Source organism: Lepidothrix coronata, unplaced genomic scaffold (genome assembly GCF_001604755.1).
Source record: "Lepidothrix coronata isolate B3197 unplaced genomic scaffold, Lepidothrix_coronata-1.0 Scaffold29, whole genome shotgun sequence".
Lineage (NCBI taxonomy): Eukaryota > Metazoa > Chordata > Aves > Passeriformes > Pipridae > Lepidothrix > Lepidothrix coronata.
This window is the reverse complement of record NW_016690209.1, coordinates 189,807-208,867: the sequence shown is the minus strand read 5'-3', so window position 1 is coordinate 208,867 and position 19,061 is coordinate 189,807. Positions and strand designations below refer to the sequence as shown.

The following is a 19,061-nucleotide window of genomic DNA, read 5'->3' as shown; positions in this document are numbered from 1 at the left end:
ACTTCCATGTACAACAAATGCTGGGCAGGATTCTTGTTTATACTAAACTGTGAACAGCAGCTGACAAAAATCAAGTGCATGTACTTAGTAGAGATACTCCTGATATGGGCCCAAATCCTTATTTTTAAAAAAGCACCCCTGGATGCTCTTTTAAATCAGGATTTTGGTTCAGTCCAGTAAGAACCTATGGGCTCTCCTTGTAGGACTATGACCTAGAGCTGAACTTTACTTAAGTTTGCTGGTGCTTTAGATTAACTTTTAATTCAGAGCCCTCTAATTGCAATGGAGAGTGCAATGCAGAGAGCACTTAACTCCATCTGCAGTTTGGCTCAAGCTCCAGCCCTCTGAGAGTGTCCCAGCCCTCCATAAATGGGTACCAGCCACAGCAAGCAGAAGGAACATCTAAGCTCTGATATCCTAATTAAAGTCCCGTCGTTTCCCACCCTGGAGCTGCCTGTGCATTAGGAAACAGCCAAACAACACTGTTCCTGCTTAGCTAAAGATTTCACAACTTCAACCTTTCCTCAGCTGTATTTTTCCAAACTCCCAGTTCCAGAGGCTCTCATTTCAGGGCGTTTATTAGATTGAGATGTCTTGTAATTATCTGTAACAAAAGGGTTGGTCCTTCCAGCCTGTTGCAAATGGGCAGCATGCCGAACACTAACTTAGCAGCAGCAGGCTCCAAGAGGATCAGGCTATGAAGATTAATGCAACAAACTTGAATTCTTCCATCCCCTCCCTCCAGTAACTGTGTGTGTGTGTGCGTGTGTGTGGCTGGGAAGGGAAAGAAAGGGCTCCTATGCTCTGGGATAACAGCGAACGCTACTGAAGAGGAAAAAGGGAAACACTGTTTATCCCTAGCAGGGAGATAATTGATCTATAGCCTGCACACAACTGGTCTCAAAGCAGCCGGCAGCCTCACGGAAGGGACTGTAGCTGCCCAGAGCCCGACCGAGCCTGTCAAACAAAGGCTTTATGGGGACACCAGGGAGAACAAAAGTAGCACATTTCATTCCTTCATAATAAATCTTCCATCTTTATTGTGCAGGGATGTTTTGCTCCTGAGTGTGCCCTGTTCCAGAGCAGGGCTCGCCCCTGCCACCCCCAACCCCCTGAAATGTTTGACATTGACCCAGAGCACTGAGTGGCTTTGGCTTTGCCAGGGATTATTTTCACTGTGCACAGCCAGGCCCAGCTGCTCCCTGCTTCCTCAGACAGCTCCTGGGCTCTGAGCAGCTCTATCACTCTCTATTTTATGTGTGCTAAAGGTAATAAAATAACCATTTCTAAATTTAACTAGCATTATATAATGCAGCTATTTATTATGTAAAGCTGCTGCTTACAATGCCCAGAATATTGATCACTACAAAAAATGCAATGCAACCAGAGCTCGTCGCAATTAATGTTACTGTTTTCCTTTCTTTTTGTTTAAAGGATAAATCAAAGGTGTAATTTGTCCTCATGAATTCACCCCTGCAAAGCAAGGCAGGCACCGGGCAGCGTGTGGTTTGCTGTCACTCAGGCTCATGTGCAGCTTTCGGCTCAGAATGTGGCAGAGGAGATGTCGAGATGACAATTTGTTCATTATCCAAACCACTGTAAAAGGCAAAAAAAGCACACTAACCTGCATACTAACCTGCTACATTTCAAATCAGGTCAATTTTTTTTTTCTTTTCTCAGCTATAAAGCAGCATTGGCAACCACTTAAGAATTCCAGGATTATGACTGTATATCATCATTATCACCTACAGGAGATTATGAATAGGTATTTTCTTACAATAGCACATGAAGCCTGAGAAAATGAAAGATGTTTTCGTATTCTTTAGGCCTTTTGGGGGTAGAAAGAGGGGTGGGAAAAGAGAATTAAATATTAGCAGAGCGAACAGATCACTAAGCAAAAAACAATTAAATAGCACAGCAGCCATTCAACAATAACACCAAATCGTGATGCAACCGCAGAGCGTGGGGTGACATACTAATCATGGATTAAAGGGACTGATTTGTGTCTCATGAGTATTCATGGGCAAAACCTGATATGTGCAAACTGATCCCAGGGAAATATGCTTTGTGGGAAACATGAGGTTATACCACTGTCTGAGCAAAATGATGATGGCTTTTCTTGACTGTGCCTTAGGGACAAAGGAAATATTTACCTTTTTATCTCCTACTTTCTTTTTTTCCATGGAGTTGTTTTCCTTCTCTCTGCAGAATGAGACACAAGGTTTTTCCCATCCACCTACCCATCTTTGTGCTTGCCTGTACAAATACAGGTGATCATAAAAAAACACTCCCATCATTTGATGTCACCCAGGAAATCAAAGGTCGGAATGAACCACGGAGCATGCCACTGTGGGCAATATTCCTCTAATGGCATCCAGTTGGCAGTGTTTCTGAAGATGGATCACAACTATAATGAGATGGTGTAATTCCAGCCCCACAGCAGTTGTGCTGTCAGCCACTGTACATGGCTCATCCATGGACAAAAGGCCCTGGGACAGCAAAGAGGAAAATGTCCTGACTTGGAGGGAGTGTCTTTTCTGCACCATTAGAGTGGCCCTGGCTCAGCTTCAGTGCAGAGATTGCTGTTAGTCACAGTCCTACACAACCTTTTTTTCTTCCAGTTATCTTCAGCTCAGGATGCAGGAAAATTAAAAACACTAAAGGGCAAAATTACAGAGTCATAGAGAAATTTCCCTTATAGACCAGATAAGACTCCAAGAAACCAATGAGTCCAATGAGTTCCGTACTGAGAAAACTTCAAATATACTACGTAACTTTCTCTCTACTCACTCCAGGAGGGTGAAGATCACACACCCCTGGTGGAAAGCCAAGGAGCTCTACAGCTCTTCCAGGACCAGTCCTGTCTCCTGCTCCTAATGCTCCTGGGCCTTGTGTAATGGCACTTGAGGACTTCTGCCGGCCTCCAGCCACTGTAGTAGCCATCAGGTAGCAGACACAAGAAGAGGAGAGCTGCCCAGACCCCCTTAATTCCCGGGGTCAAGGACCAATGTGGCTTCTCTCCTCTGTTCTTCATTCTCCGCTCTCACTTTCCTCACTCAGTGTCCACCTGCCTTTCTCCAGTCTCCTTTCAGCCTCAGGAAGGAAAATAATCTCTACTGGTGTCTGAACACCAGCTATTGCCATGTATATAGAGGGACATGTGCTTTGTGCAAAACACTCTTGTGAAATGATCCTTTACAACATTTTCCACTAAACAACTACTCCAAGACACGAACGAGGCCACCCATGACTTCAGTGTCACCGAGGAGACCATTGTTGGACATCCTGAGGCATCTGACTTATGTAGCTCCAGCCCTGATAAAGCAGACTGGTTTCTTTTCCCTATTTTACAATTTGGGAAGTCCCTGATTTCTCCATCTACATCCTCATCTGCCATCAATCATCACTGTCAGCACAAGACTGTTTGTTAATATTGAGATCACTCTTCTCACTCAGCCTCTGAGCAGTTGCCTTCCTTTCAGCACAGCGAAAAATCCAGCAGCTAAGGCAGTACATTTTTATAATCTTAATGGAGCTCATACTTTAAAGTTTAAAGGAGCTTAAAGAGTGGGAAAGCCCCTGTGGAAAATCCAGTGTTTTTGTATGCAAGTCAGGTTTTTGGTTGTGTGTTAGCTGCTGTTATTTTCAGTAGCCAATGTTTCATTTCTGTTCAGAAGCAAATGTAAGAAAGCAAGTGAGCAATTTATAATGAAATAATCAATGCTAGTGGTGAATTTGCTGGTGCCTTTGCACTTAGTCTTGCCTATGATCAGAAATTTCTCTTGGGGGCAGCATTTCTTACAGAGATGGATGGATTTATTTTCTGTCTTCAAAATGTTTACCAGCACATCCAGATCTCCTGCTTCAGCTGTACCTGCTGCTTGGGGGCCAAGAGCTCTCCTCACTAATGCCAGCAGGGGAGAATAGAGGCATCTCGAGGTGGAAAACCAGCCCACAGGCAGGCCACTGTCCCTTTGCCTTCCCCTGAAATACCCCATTCAGCAGCTTTGGATAAGGCAATCCATGAGAAACTTGCAGTTCACCCAACCCACCCTTCGTGAGGCTTGAGAGCCCCTCATCCCTCAGGATGGGCTTCTCAGGAGCACCAAAGCACAGGCTGCCTGTAGTGGCACCAAGCACCAGGGATCACTAATGCTGGCGTGTATCTGAAGCGGTGTCTCCACAGCAAGATGAAGCATATGGAGCTGACTCCAGGCTGCCAAGAGCCCTAAGTCGCCTAATGCCTGCCCACGCAGCTCTGGCTTCTGCCCTAAGCCTTTATCCCACTGGTGTGGGACACAGGCAGGTCTGCTGCTGAGTGTGTGGGCTGCGGGTCACGCCAAGGTGACGGACAAAATGCAGCCAAGTCACGCTCTGTGTAGGTCAGACGTGGGAAGCTGCCCCACAAACATGCCAGCAGGTTACAGAGCTATAAATGTTTAATTGGTTTCCCCACATCAGTCCCAGAGGGTGAGTGAAGCCCTGCAAGGTGCATGGGACGAGCACACGCAGTGTTTGCTGTAACGCTCAGGACTACGGGCTCTCAAACCCTGCGGGTTTCTCAGGAGCACATGTCCAAACCAGGGGAAAATAAAGCTGAGGACAGCTAATTGAGAGCCTGGCTGTGAGCAGTCCCTGAGCACTCAGCTCTCCTGTGAACTAAACAGAAGGGATATGGCTGAGATTCAACGTCTTGGAAGGAAAGTGCTTACGAGCAAAGGGCTGAAGAAACTGAGCAGTGTATTGTGAGAGATGAAATTAAGAGCAGAAGGGTGCTCCTGCAGGGAATAGTCCCAGAAACCTGAACAATTACACAGCAAAAAATAAACTGAGGAGCTTTACACCAACAGAACTTGACAAAACTCAGCAGGTGGAATGTCAGGAATTCAGTATTTACCAACAAAGTTCAGGGGACAGTTGTATTCACAGCTCACTTAACCATGGGAGCTCCAAAATAGACACTTCTGAAAGCAGGCAGAGGCAAACCCAGGCCATTTTTGGGAACTGCCCTCTTCTTTTTTCCCTCTTTGAAATTGAGGTGACTGATTTTCAGCTTGCTCATGTGAATGTAAATCAGAAGCAAATTTAGCAAAGGCGGGGTGATGTGGGTGTAGTGTGCTGGAATGCTTGAGAACCCTCCTTATTGTTATTATTAAGCTGTAACTGCATGTGGCACTATAGATCAGCCCACCCTGCTGATAACAGTTTTTAGTAGCACTACACCTTCCTAACAAGCCCGAGACTGCTGGGGTTTATTAGCAACACACAACAGCAAATGCCTGAGCTCCTCCTCTGTTGGGAAGAGCTGTGGCTGTTTCCTTCCCATCACTGGTGAGGCTGGGCCACTAAAACCCCTCTTCCAGATCTCTGTGTTTTGCAGTGCTTCTCTGAGCAAGTCATCTGTTCTGCAGACTTTAGGGCTTATTAACCACAGTGGTTTTCACAGGGGGAACAGAAGACCTTCCTGCAGAAATGAAGCATAATCAAGTGCAGTCCACCTGGATGTGGCTGGTTACCTTTGCTCACCAACCCCGAGTGTGGGAGGATGACAACCTCACTGCAGAGATGTGCACTTCTGTTTAGTGCTGTGGAAAATGCTTCGGACCTTAAATTCCTCTTCCCGTCCATCCCTCATAGGGCAATTTCCTCTCTTTTGTCTTCTTGCTGGGAACAATTTCCTGCCCTTTACTCCTGTGCAAGATGCTCATGCTCATCTCAGTAGCATCAGGAATCTAATTTGGGGTATCCCAGCGTCACAACCACAAGGCTGAACTGACTCACAGAGGTCCCACTGGTGATAATCAAGCATGGAAGTGAGGCTTACAGACATCTCTGTGCAGGGTAAGACAAGGTGACAGACAGAGATGGGTCCCTTGCCCTGAACTTCCTGGGGCCACTATCACCCTGGGGCATGAAATCATCACTGGCTTCTTACAGGACACTTCTGGGAGGGTTTTGGAAGCACGGATCAGACCTGACCCACCTGAGTGTCATCCTGCAGCCTCTGTGTGTTATGAGCAAATCGCCTTGGCTTTACAGCCAAAAAAGACGCGTCTTTTCACATCCTTCACTTCAAATGCCAGGACACTGTTTCCCAACGGCAACACTCTGCTGGTCTTGGGGGAAGGGAGAACAGGTCCTTATCTTTAGCATCATAAAAAAGAGCTGCAGAAACATCTTGAAGGGTGTCTAGCCCTCCCCCTCTCAGCCTAGACGAGTAAACATCCTCACTTAGGTGTGCCTTTTACCATATTAATAGCTACTTCCCTTTCCGTAATCACTGGGTTATTGCTCAACAAATTGCAGCAGCGTTAATAGCCAGTGACCCAACAACTCGGTACAACATCAAAGGTCGCAGAGTTATCTCACGCAACGAACTTACTTTTGATGAATTGGTACCATTCCCTGGAACATTCTTACAGTAATTTTAAGAGTCATAACATCTTACCACGTGCTGCTTCAACTTTTTGACATGGAGCTAAAAATAGCAAGTGCTGCACAGCCTGGGAGAACAGCTTCAAGTTCAGATCTGAGCTGAAAATCCCCAGTGTTTCAGGCTGTTCGCACGAGCGTTTTGATTTCAGCAGACCATAAAGACAAGGTTAAACCGAGAAGTTTGGATATGAGTCCTAAGCAGGAAGGGGACAGGTACAAAAAACCTGCCTGCCTTCATCTGATTTCTATTTAAAGACTCACAGCATCAAAAGCCTGGCAACTGATTTGCAAACAGAGGCCAGCTCGAAATGATCAGTGATCATAAGCAGATGCTGCTGAGGCTCTGGTTGCTGTGCTGTTTGCTGTCTGCTGCTGCATCACCACACAGGTGTCATTCCCATCTCGGGTCTTGCTCACCCCCTACACCCCCTAACACAGCTCTCTGGCCTCAGGAGGCAGAGGGGAGTCGTGGTAGTTGTTTGGGTTTTTCCAAGTGCTTTGAGGCCCCTGGATGGAAGGTGCCATTGTGACTGTTATCGATTGCGGTGATTTGCTGGCTCTCTCCTCACTCAGCATCCCGCTGGGAAGGCAGGCACTGAGGGAGGTTTTGAGCTCAGAGGGCAGATGTGTGTCAGGAGCCCCGGTGTGGGCTCTGTGTCCACATGAGGCCAAACCAAGGCTTACAGCCCTCTGCTATGGCCTTTCCAGCACTGCCCTGGCTGCCTGGGTAAGGGAGAGAATCCCTGCCCTTTTTATATATCTGATTCCTGAGAAAATGCGGAAGCTTGGACTATTTCTGTATTATGTTTCCATAACTCCCTTCTGACACGCCTGCTGTTCCTTGATTTGGCCTGGCTAATCTCAGGCAGGGGGCTGTTCCACCCTGATGGGATGTGGGGGGACTGCATTGGAAGCAGTGAGGAGGTGGCTCTGCCTTGTTTACGTTTGGAGCATGGATGCCTGCTCCCAGTCCCGTGGGCTGTTCTGGTTATCAGGCACGGCACTGCTCTGCTGGCAGCTCCCCCATCTTGAGCCATACCGGCCGATGCAACGTGTTAGGTAATGCAGTGTGGGAAGGGTGAACACCCTGCCATTTACTGGTTATTTATACACCCAGATCAGCTTTCTCTGCCTGCCTGTCTCCTTTATTTTTAAAGGGGATTGTGAACATTCAAAAGGTGGTTTTTGACACTGTTGTCCCTCCCCTCACCTGGATGCGGCCAAGGGAATTTTCTTCTGTAGTTCATACCAAAATTTCCAAGACACATTGCTGTGTGTCTTGGAGTAGTCATGAGGCAGTGCCCCTCCCACTGGGATTGAGGTGAGGAAAAGATGCAGATGAAGATGAGGACCATAGCCCCAGAGGTGCCAGAAAGCCCAGTCAGGGGACAGTAGCCCAGTGTTTGGCCTTTCCCCAAGGGTTTAAGGGCTAAGGCTGGAATATCAATCCTTTCAGTAAGGCTTAAAAGCACATTTTAAGGCTGCACATGCTGTGAAGCCCAGGTGGACAGATGTAAGTGGGATTCCTTGGGTTTGGACTGGAGCAGCATATCTGCTGCTCTGCACTCCTTGCCATCCACTGTTAGATGTGATCTGTGCAGGCACTCTGGATCCCAGGCATTAAACCCCAGGCAAACTCACATATGATGTTTTGGGGTAATTCAATTCAAGCTTATGTTGTGTTTGCTGGGCTGTAGACACAAAGAAAGATTGTCATGGCAGAGTCTTCTTCTTCTTCTTCTTCTTCTACGCATCTGTCCACTCTTCCTTTTATAACTGGATTTCTGTAGCGTTTCCCTCACAGACTATTACCACGCAAATGCCACAGGAGAAAGAACAGCAGAGTGGAGTGTAAGCACTGCCCTGGTCCCGTGGTTGGATGTGGGTTAGGTAACCACGCTGCTCTGTTCCACCACGGGAGGCTCCTAGGCAAAGCCAATAAAAAAAAAAAAGGGGAAAATATTCTGCACTCGCACAAAGCCTTTTGTGCCAGGAGCTCTCAGCGCCGTACCCACAACAATGAACCGGCCTCGCAATGCTCCTTTGGGGCGGATTAGCACAATCACACACTTTTTGGATGGCGATGTTAGAGCCAGTTAAGGTCAGAATCGTTCATTCCAGTATGTCCTGCTGCGCCATAACCAGATCAGCTCATCAGGGCACTTAATCCATGGATCGGGGCCCTTTTCCTGACTGCTCACAGCCTCAGCAGGAGGCAGCGGATGCTCAGCCATTCCCTTAAGCTATTTCCCAGATGCTGAAAAACACCAGGATTCTGCAGGGACTCATGTGGCAGAAAGTGATTAGTAGGCTGAGGCAAGAAGCTGGAGAACCTGATAAATTCCCAGTTTCTATTTACTGTTCCCTGAGGGCCTATACAGTGGGAAAAGTGCCCTCCTGGGTGAGTTTTCCACCAAAGGTGGCCCTGCTGGCGGAGGATCCGTGTGCTGCCAGTGGTGCTGTGTCACCAGAGGGCATTGCTGAGACCTGCAGAGCCCAAGCTCAGCTGGGATTGCACCAACAAGCCATGGAGACTCTAAAGAGGAGAATTTAATGGATTCCACTGCTTACACTATATGGAGCCTACAGGCACCACCCTACACATACTCCAGACAGCAACTATCCAGATCATGCAGGAGTTGGGGTTGGGGTTGGGACAGAAGCTGTACAAGCAGTGGAGATTTGGGATACACCTCCTGGTCCTCCTCGTCACCACATGGCCGATGTCCTTTCATAGCAGCCTAGGAGTGATTAGAATTTAAAAAACAAAAAAAAAAAGAGCAAAATAAATGCATAAATAAACATGTATCCTTGCAATGTAAATTAAGGCCATATTGCAGGAGAAATTGAATTGAAAGAATGCAAAGAGCCAAGCAAACAAATAAACAAGCAACAAAAGAAAACCAATTATTTTTTGAGGGAGTCAGGAATGAGTAAACAAAACAATGAGTGCCTCTGGCCTCCAGCATCCGTGCACTGGCACTATCATATCTCCCTGGGAGTGAGGCCTGGGCTTCCTCTTGGAGTCTCACCGTGATGTCCCTCTGTCCTGTGGCTTTTTTAGCTCAGACTAAAACAATTTAATTGTGACACACAGCTTTCCCTGATGGACCTGGCACTGGTATTTTTTGATTAAAGCCACAGACAAACTCCCAGATGGACAAGGATTTATTTTTTCATTTTTCCTTGTAGCTTCCACTTTGGAAGAAATTAATTTCTCCCCCTCCTTGATTGGTCATGCAGTCTTACAAGATTTCCATGCGTCGTTTGAAAACCAGCGTAGACGGTTGGCCTATTGTGAGAAACCACAGGGAGTTTTTAAGCTGTCACATCACAGTTACCAGCTTTAGCTTCACCGGGATGAAAATAGACAATAGCAAGAGGAAGGGGGTTCTGGAGATCTCCAGCTCGCTGTTTCCAATCAGGAAGCAACTTCGGCTCGCTCCACTGCTGTAGCGAATCTTGGTGAGCAGCACAAATTGTCTGAATCCTTGCTCGGGCTCTGTTTCAAGAAACTTCCCTGTTCAGCAAAGCACTTCAGCGCGTGCCCCAGTGCTGCTGGAGTCAATGAGGTTGATGCAAATGCTCCAAGGGGATCACAAGCTTCTCAGCCTTCCCAGAGCCGGCATCCCCCAGCCTGCAGGACGGGGAAGGCAGAGGGAGTCCCCTGGTTCCCACTGAGGGGCCTCGGTGCTCCCTCACAGCACCTGCACAGCCTCGAGACCTGACCCAAGAGCTCTTGTCTCCTGTACTTTGACCCAAGCTCAGCTTAAGCACAGGCCACTCTCCTGCTTTTAGCACATCGCTACCCATGGGCCGCACAGCCCATGTCTACCTGTGCTGTAAGGACCCAGCCAGTGATAAACTTACCATTTACTGTATATTTCCTAGCCTTTTCTTGGCTAATTTTACTGATTTTAGCCAGGGATTATTCATGTTTTGTGGCCGTGTTCTATCCCATGTCAGTGCAGACGGAAGGATCTGTCCCTCATTTACTGTCCTTCCTAGTTTATTGCCTTTGTTTCTCTTTTCACAGATTAATTACAAACAGCTCACTCTGTGAACTCCCACTGTATGGTGGCTGTGTGATCTCAGCGCCATGAATTATAGATGCCTGACATATCACACCAAGCTATTATGATTTTTTTTTTCCACAAGCAAGCTATGAATTATGAAGAAGATCTATTAAATTTATAATATTCTCTATCTTTGGCATAGGAACGGGAAGGCAAAGCCTGATGATGCCTTTTATCGCCCTCCCCTCCCTCTCCGGACTTGGGCAGCGCAGACAATGCGAGTCTCAATATGGACTGTGTATTTAGGAAAAATTATTGATGTTGTTGAGATTTCAGCCTTGAGGTCCCTCCATCAGTCTCAGGACGGTATCTCATGGCTTTATTCAGACTGTTGGGGGTTGTGGCCGGCCCAGGGCCCCTCAGTGAGGGGCTGCAGGTGACACAGCCCGCCACCCGCTCCCGTGCCAGCAGGCTCCTGCCTCCTTCCCTGCCTCATTCTGCAGGAAGGATGGAGGTGGAGGATGGTGTTTAAATGGTGGAGTGGAGGAAGGCTCTGGCAGAGGGCTGTGACCACCTGGGGCCGCAGGAGAGGAAGGTACAGACCCCCCTGGACGGGCAGTGACCCTCAGCCGCCCCCTCTCAGGGGTTTCCCCTCAGCGGCCCCTCCTCAACACTTCCCCCGGGATCTCCCCTCAGCCACTTCTCCTCGGGGGTCTCTCCCCTGAGCCTCGGGAGTGTTCCCTCAGACATTTCTCCCTGAGGATCTCCCCTCAGCCCTCCCCTCCCCCGAAGATCTTCTCTCAGCCATTTCTCCTCGGGGGTCTCCCCTGAGCTATTTCTCCTCAGGGGTCTCCCCTCAGCCATTTCTCCTCGGGGGTCTCCCCTCAGCCACTTCTCCTCAGGGGTCTCACCTCACCCATTTCTCCCCCCGCTCCCCCCTTGCCGCCATTTCCCCTCAGCCCTTTTCCCGCGGGGTCTCCCCCGTCCCCCCCCAGGGGCGCGGCCCCGCCCCCCCCCCGCGGCAGCCCCGCGCGGTGCCCGCGCGCCGGCGGTGACGTCACAGCGCGCTCCTGCCCGTGCCCGGTTGAATGACTGAGCGCCGGGGGGAGGGGCGGGGAGGCCGCGCGCGGCGCCCGGCCAGGCGCAAATGGGCGCGCGGGCCGCGGCGGCGGCGGGGGAGGGGCAGGCGGCAGGTGGGGCCGCGCCCGGCGGCGCCGCGAAATGGCGGCGGGAGGGCCCGGGGGCCGCGGGTTCGGGTCCCGGGGCGGCCCCGCCGGAGCAGGAGGCGGGCGGCGGGGCGAAGCTGGGCCGTCATCTGCCCTCGGGAGAGGGTAGTGCTGAGCGGAACAGCGGTGTCTGCAGGCCGTGGGGCGACCCCATCCCCATTCTCATCTTCAGCCTCATGTGCATCCTAGTCCCCACCCCAATTTCCCATTCCCATCCCTATTGCATCCCCATTGCCATCCCCGTTCCCCATTGCCATTCTTAGCTCTCATCCCCATCCCTATCCCTGCTCCTCAGTGCCTGCTGCAGCTGGCAAAGCAGGACCCTTGGCTGGTGTCACCGTTCCAGGCGGTGCCCCGGGGATGACCGAGTCCCACCCGGTGTCATGTCCAAGGCACACACGGTGTTTTGGGATGGCCTTCCCACAGCTTCCTCTGCCCAGCTCCTGCCCTGGCCATCGGTGTTTTCCCAATTGTTGCCACAGACTGTTTCTCTCACCGTGACAGATCCAAGCCTGCCCTGCTCCATCCCGGGTGCAGGGACAGGGACAGTCGTCCCTTGCCCATCCCACTGACCGTGTCACCCTCGCACACCCCACTGTATCCCCACACACGCTCCTGCCACGTTCCCACTCTCCTGGCCTGTTGCACTGTGCCGGTGCTGTCTCTCATTCCTGATCAAACAGAATCTATCACCTACTTCTTCAGTGTTCAAACAAGCCACTTTAAGCTTTTTCATGTGTTTCCAGCTTGGCTGTGCCATGAGGCTTAGGATTTATGGTAGCGTGAGGCAGCTGGGGTGCTGTGTGTCCTGCTCTGCAGTGGTGCCTCAGTGTGTTTTCCCAGCTCCCTCTTTCCATGCACTGCCTTAGACTCAGAGCTGAAAACTCATACTTGGAACCTTCTTGAGATGGAGAGTTGCATTCCTTATCTGGGAGAGAGGGATGGGAAGGGTCTGCTGGGTGTGGGACACGTTTCCCTCCTCAGCTTAGATCAAGAAGCGTTTGGACAACGCTCTCAGGCACATGGTGTGATTCCTGGGGTTGTCCTGTGCACAGCCAGGAGTTGGAGTTGATGATCCTTTTGCGTCCTTTCCAACTCAGGACATTCCATGATTCTATGACAGCAAAGGATTAAGCAAGAATCAGTCTCTGCCTGTAGCACTCGGTCACTTCCAGTATTTGTCCTATTTCCACCAGCACTCCATGGCTGGTGATGGGAGCTGAGAGCATGGGGGGATCACAGCGCTGAGGCTGTGATCCAGACCCATAGGATATAAATTCCTTGTGCTGTTTGGATCACCCAGAGCTTCCCCATGGACTCCAAGCGAGCCGGACTGGATGCAGGTCCCTGCCCTTGTGGCAGTGGGAGTTGCTTGCACTGGGGGTAATTTGCCCTGTTGGTGTGGTTTAATGGGTGGCAAAATGAGGGACAGAGGGAGGAGATGATGGCACTTAAGTTTTAGGCTGGCTTGATGCAAACGGTGTGCATCCATTGTGAGCACGTGGCCAATATTTATGGGATCAAATATCTGCTAATAGTAGAGAGGTTTAAACTGTGAGATATGGAAACGCTCTAGAAGCAAGTGTCCCGGTGTTCATTTCAGTGCACACGTGGGGGATTAAAGCACAGGCTGTCATTTGCCACCTGAAAGCTGGATAAAGCACAGGGAAAAATGTCTGCAATGTAGCTGAATCCTCTTGTCCATGCCCAACAGGAAGGTAAGGGCTTTATTGGAGCATCCCGTGTGTGATACCTCTGGGAGCTGCTGGAGCCAAACAAGACGGACACAACAAATGCCTTCTGGATATAATCGTTCCCAGGCACAGCAGAAGGGAAGGAAGACTTTTATAAACAATTATCCATGCAGGCTGCAAGAGTAGCATTTGCAGTAGCTCTCCAGGGCCCTGATAATACTCCCCAAGACATGCCAAGATGGATAGGATTTATAAACCGTGGATGGGTATTTCCTACATTGCGGCTCTCTCAGCAGTATTACCCCATGAAGCTCTCTGCAGAAGACATATATGTTCATGAAAACATTTTATAGCCCTGTTGTGCTGGGATTAATATCAGATAAGAAAGTCCAGACCACGTGTACTTTGTTCTTCCAGCACATTTCCGAGTCCGCAACTAGAAAGGAGCCCACAGGAGCAGGTGATTATTGACTAATAGTCTTGCAACTTGATGCAATTTTTGGCATTTCATAGAATGTTTTCACAATAATTTACAGGCAATGCATTTCTTCAGAAGCAGACTTACGTATGCTTCCAGAAAAGGTGTCTCAATCTACAGATGTACAGATAAAAATGATATTTATTGGTAAATAAGGGCTATTATTCAGTGTCTTGTGTGGCATTACTCAGGAAGTCGTTGGTTGACCCCAGTGAATGTTTTTGAGTCACCCAAAATGTGTTGCAGGTGCTCTGCCATGGGGGTGGAGCTCATAAGATGTCACACCTCATCACAGTGGTGTAAAACCCTTTGGACACCCACCCAATCCTCACCCCTGAGATCCACCTGCACTGTCCACTCTCACTCTCCTCATTTTTTAGGACTGACCTTCAGAAACTACCCAGCCCAGCACAGTGTAGGGAACTTCCTGGACAACTCAACCCTGTAACTGGAGGGTGTTGAAGGAGATGTGATATTCAGGAGGTCAGAAACCCATCTGCCCTTGTGGGCCCAGGCTGTGGGGGAGAGAAGTGATAACACAAGATACCAGACCCAGCTGCAACTACTGACACCAAGAGAGTCCACCTCATTTCCGAGGCAATTACTCCATTACTACAGCCTGTTTTGTTGAAAATGTCACAATTTATTTAATGAATAACATATGTGAAACCCCATGGCAGGGGGGTTGGAACTGCGTGATCTTTAAGGTTCCTTCCAACCCAGACCATTTGAGAAGACTGTTGAGTCAGAAGTTGCTTCAACAGAATCACTGTTTCATCTTTCTGAGGCTCATATGAAGCCGCTTTGACTGACACCACCATAAGAATGAGCAGGGCCATCTCCAGAAATCTAATTCCCCTTCCATAAGAAGGGGAAACTTGCTGCCTTGCAATGTTATCCCAACACAGGACTTTTTTGTGTGGAGCAAGCTGCAGGTTTAGTACAGCAAAACCTTCTCCCTTCAGCATGGCCACGAAATTTTGCACGCCTTGAACATTCCTCATTGCCATCTGCTCTGAGCTCCACCACTGTGTGCCCAGAGTGTCCCTGTGCATTGCAGGGTCAGTGGTCAGGGTCAGGGGCCTTTCCATATGCCCATGGGAACCTGCAGTACCTTCAGTCCATGCCCTGTTTTAAGGCAGTTGGTATTTGAGGCATGTAGGGGTGCAGGAGCTGCACCTTTGCTGCTTGCAGGCCCCTCCCCAGGCAGGAGTGCTCGAATGGGCGCCGTGCAGGGACTCTCTTTACAAGGGGAACTGAGCATGTTTTGCTGAACGTGTTTTGTTTTGCATTAGGCTTATAATTCTAGGGCTAATGTTTGGTTTGGAAGCTCAAAGCCCTGCTCGAGCCCAGCTCTAGAGCAGGCAGTGGTGTAATAGCCATTTAATTCCCCTGCACTGTAATCTGATGGTGGGATGTGCTCCCAGGCTGCTTTTAGGTCTGACTGGGGAATGAAATCAATCACAGAGTGCACGTTACAAGGAAAGCGCTGTTGGTGTCAATTACCTAAACTCTGTGAACGTAACTCTTCTAATTTCCTGTTAAATCAGTAATGTTACCAATCTCAGTCTATTATTTTAATTAGGACTGTGACTGCAGTTGCTAGGAGCCGAGCGAGCGCAGACAAATGCGAATGTGTAATTAGTCCCACAAACGAGTGGCAAGTTGAATGTGTCAACATCATGGATAGTTACAACATGGGGTGCAGCAGGAGGCCAAGTGATTTGGGCCAGATTCTGATCTCACTGGCCTTAGTGCCAGCCCAGGAGGCTCTGCTGAGGTCAGTGCTACCCTGGACCTGAGCTGGGCTGAGGGAATCTGGATCTGGCCCCCTGGTCATCACAGCTTCTTGGATCTTCACCCTGGGTTATTTTTAAAATGTCTGATGTCCCATCTTGTTTGATTAATTTATTTTTTTTTCTTGCTATAACGCCTCCTCAGAGCCAGTTACCCTGTAGTGAACGCTGCAGTCAGGTTAGCTGAACGTGGGTGTTCCCAGCGCCAGTCGGCACCAGATTCCAGCCTTCCCCAGGGACCGGCGCTCCTAGGGTGGATATGGAAATGCTTGGCTCCCTCCTCTCCCTTCCTAGCTGTGAAAGAAACCTCTCAGCTTCTGTCACATCTGACTGCCTCATGCATCCCAAAAACAGCCGCGCATTGACAAGGGAGACAGGCGTACCGACAGCAGAGCAGCGTTAGCTACCAACCTCGCCGAAAAATACAGAATCCCTGCCTAAATATAGAGCTGAACGGGGAGGGAAAACAGTGGGGCATTGCAGATCCATCAAAATTAAGAATGAAAACCTGAAGCTGCTGCTCATTGACGACCCCCGGCTGCTCACAGCGAGCGCCGTGTGCCCAGAGGTCCAGCCTGCTGCTGGTATCCAACGTGGAATGGCACAGGAGAGGGAACACTGCTTTTATTAGCACTTGGCCATCAGTCAGCGGTCCACGCTCCACAAATAAACGAACGGGCTGGGTGCATGTCATCCCAGTTCACGTGTTACAGAAATAACACTGGACTGGAACCAGAGTTAACACAGCTGAGGTTTGGGATGCGGCTGATTGGAGAAAGGGCAGATGGCAGAGCCTGGTTGGGCTATATCTGCTCTTGGAGGCAAACCTGATTTACAGCTCAATCCATCTTCTACACTCTAATTTCCCTGCTTTAGTAGGTCACTCTCCTGCTTCACATGGTACTTCTTTTGGAACAAATTGACTAGGAAAAAGTCAAGGGCTTAGTGTATATTGGATGGACTGATTCAGTCACCTTTCCAGGACAGAAACAGTATAGAAATAGTATGAAAAGAGCAAGTACCTTGAGGGTTTTGTGTGAAGGTTATTCCCAGGGGACCTGCGGACCATGCAGTGATACTGTGGCAACATGACCATTGCACTGCATGTCCTCATCTGGGGCTGGCTGTGGCTTCATGCTCTCACTCATGGGTTGCTTGGGCTGGGTCGGGTTTTTTCTCCTCTCTTGTGACATTTAAACAGAGGCCTGGCACTGTTATTGGATGCATTAAGCTTTGAGCCCAGTTCCTCAGTGATGGAGCCTCTGCCACTGCCCTGCAACAGCCACTGTGACGTTGCAGGAGGTGCCTGACCCGAGCCGTTGTTTGCTTCCCGCTTAGTTTCCTTTAGTCCCGCAGGAAACCGCTTTAACCAAAACCACATTGCATGTGTGTTATATAACAATAACCCGTTGTTACTGTCACCAGTGGGTTTTCAGGCCCTATCCCAACACACGTGTGCCCTTGTAGCAGAAAAGCCCATCTGGCTGAGCTAGGATCATGGGAAGGAGCCGAGGCTCACCAGTCCCGCTGGTCAGGTCCATCCCAGAGAGAGCCCTGGACTGGGTGGCTGTCACTTCAGGCCTCTGAGTTGCTGCAAGTCAGTATACTCATCCAAAGAGCCCAGGGGCTGGTAGAGCTCTCTGTTGCCTCCACACACCTTGAGATGCCTGTTTTGTGCAGAAAATTTGTGGAGAATCACCATCCCCATACCCTTCTGGCCTGAAAGCAGAATGGGCACTGCAGGAGCCACAGCTGGTGGGATGCTGCAGCTCCCCACGTGCTCTGTTGATCCTTCACTCCAGCTTTCTGCAGGAAAGGAGGTGTAAACTACCTGTACTGTCCTTGCTCCAGGCTGGCCGGGCAGCCCTCTGAGGTGAACCCTCTGATTAAAGTCTGTGTGATGTCATGGATGTGCAAAGATACCCTTAGCTGCAAGATGGTGCAACTGGCTTGTAATGTGCATGTTAATAAGGCTATTAAGGTTTACAAATATTCTGCTCTTCCTTACAGTTTATAATTTAATTAATTGCCAATTAATTGTCTTATTTTCCCCCCATGATTGATGTCAGTGAATGGGATTAGGCAGCATCAGATGACAGAGGAAGGAGGAATGAATGCAGCATTCTATGATGGTATGAGAGGAGATGTTTTTATGGACAAATCCTTTCTGACATGGATGAATACCTCAATGAGATATCACAGAGTATCAGCTCAATGCATATTGTAATGGGATCATTAGTGAAGGTACCAGCTGTGTGAGGTTTGTATTCACAAACCACGAGTAAGTAACGGGGAAATATTGGCTCCTTGGAAATGTTTGCCCAGCATAAATCTTTCCTTTTTTGAGAGAGCTGGTGCTCAGTTTACATAAACTGGGAAACAATTCTCTAAGACTTTTGGGACTGAAGTAGCTTCACCCCTTCCTTTGGTGAAGGAACAGAATTTAAACGCAGCCCTATTCAGCAGTATTTTTCCAGGGAGCAAAAGTAACAAGGAGGGTCTTCCATCAGTGTATGTGAGCCAGGCAATGGCTCCATTCCTAAAACAAGAGGCATCGTTATTTCTTAAGCAGGGAAGGTGGGATGGCTGAGCAGATGCTGTATCTTCTTTTCTCCCAGGATTCTGAGTCTCTCACCAGGCTTGTTCACACTCTGCCCACCCCCAAGTGCCTGTTTGATGGACAGGTCTGTGCATCACGGGCATCCAGATGTGCTGGGAATATCATTCCCTCAAGATGCTGTTGTGGCTGTGGACAGGAGCAACTTGTAGCCACGTTGGCCGAGCAGGTCACTGAGCTCAGGTCAGCTCTCAAACCTGAGGTATGAACTCAGAGATGCTGCAGGAGGAACTTCAGAGCTTTTGCCTTCCCTGAGTCATTCTGGGTGACCAAAGGCAGCCAGCTCTGCGTGGGAATGGTTTGCTGTTAGCTCCCAGAGCCTGCAGTGGTGCCAAGCAAGGGGATCTGGGGTAAACAAAAACTCAGTCTTCTGCGACTTTTGACTGGACTTTGATCGCATTTCAATGGAATAACCCTGGAGTGATTCCAGTAGCTTTGGTGTGAGCAGGATCAGACTGTGAAACTGGGCTGCACAGCAAACAGCCTGAGTGTTCCTGCTGGTGTGGTTGAACCCCTGCTTAAATTGTCACGAACTAATGGGCCATTTCTGAGGCTGTGATGGGAACGTGGAGCCAGCCAAACCCCATCTGTCTCTTTTAATTCATTCCTTCCATTTTGAGGACTTAGTCTTTAGAAACAGCTATCGGTGATTACATAAAAGAGATTAGCCAACATTTCTGCATAAATCAAGGCCAGTGCAAGATGTTTCCTAAGTGTGTTGCGAAACCCAGGGCTGGTGGAGGACAAGTTCCTCCTGCAGCAAGTCTCCCCACACCCAGCACGGCCGGTGGTGCAGGGG

The 19,061-nt window shown here is 49.3% G+C and overlaps 1 long non-coding RNA gene across 1 annotated transcript; it reads right to left on the bottom strand.

Moving 5' to 3' along the window:
* Positions 1-15,802: 15,802 nt before the first annotated feature.
* On the bottom strand, positions 15,803-17,530 carry LOC108495170. The gene is made up of 3 exons (XR_001874017.1): positions 17,477-17,530; positions 16,668-17,312; positions 15,803-15,939 (listed from the first exon to the last, which is right to left on the bottom strand). It is a non-coding gene; the product is annotated as an uncharacterized LOC108495170 (long non-coding RNA).
* Positions 17,531-19,061: the final 1,531 nt, after the last annotated feature.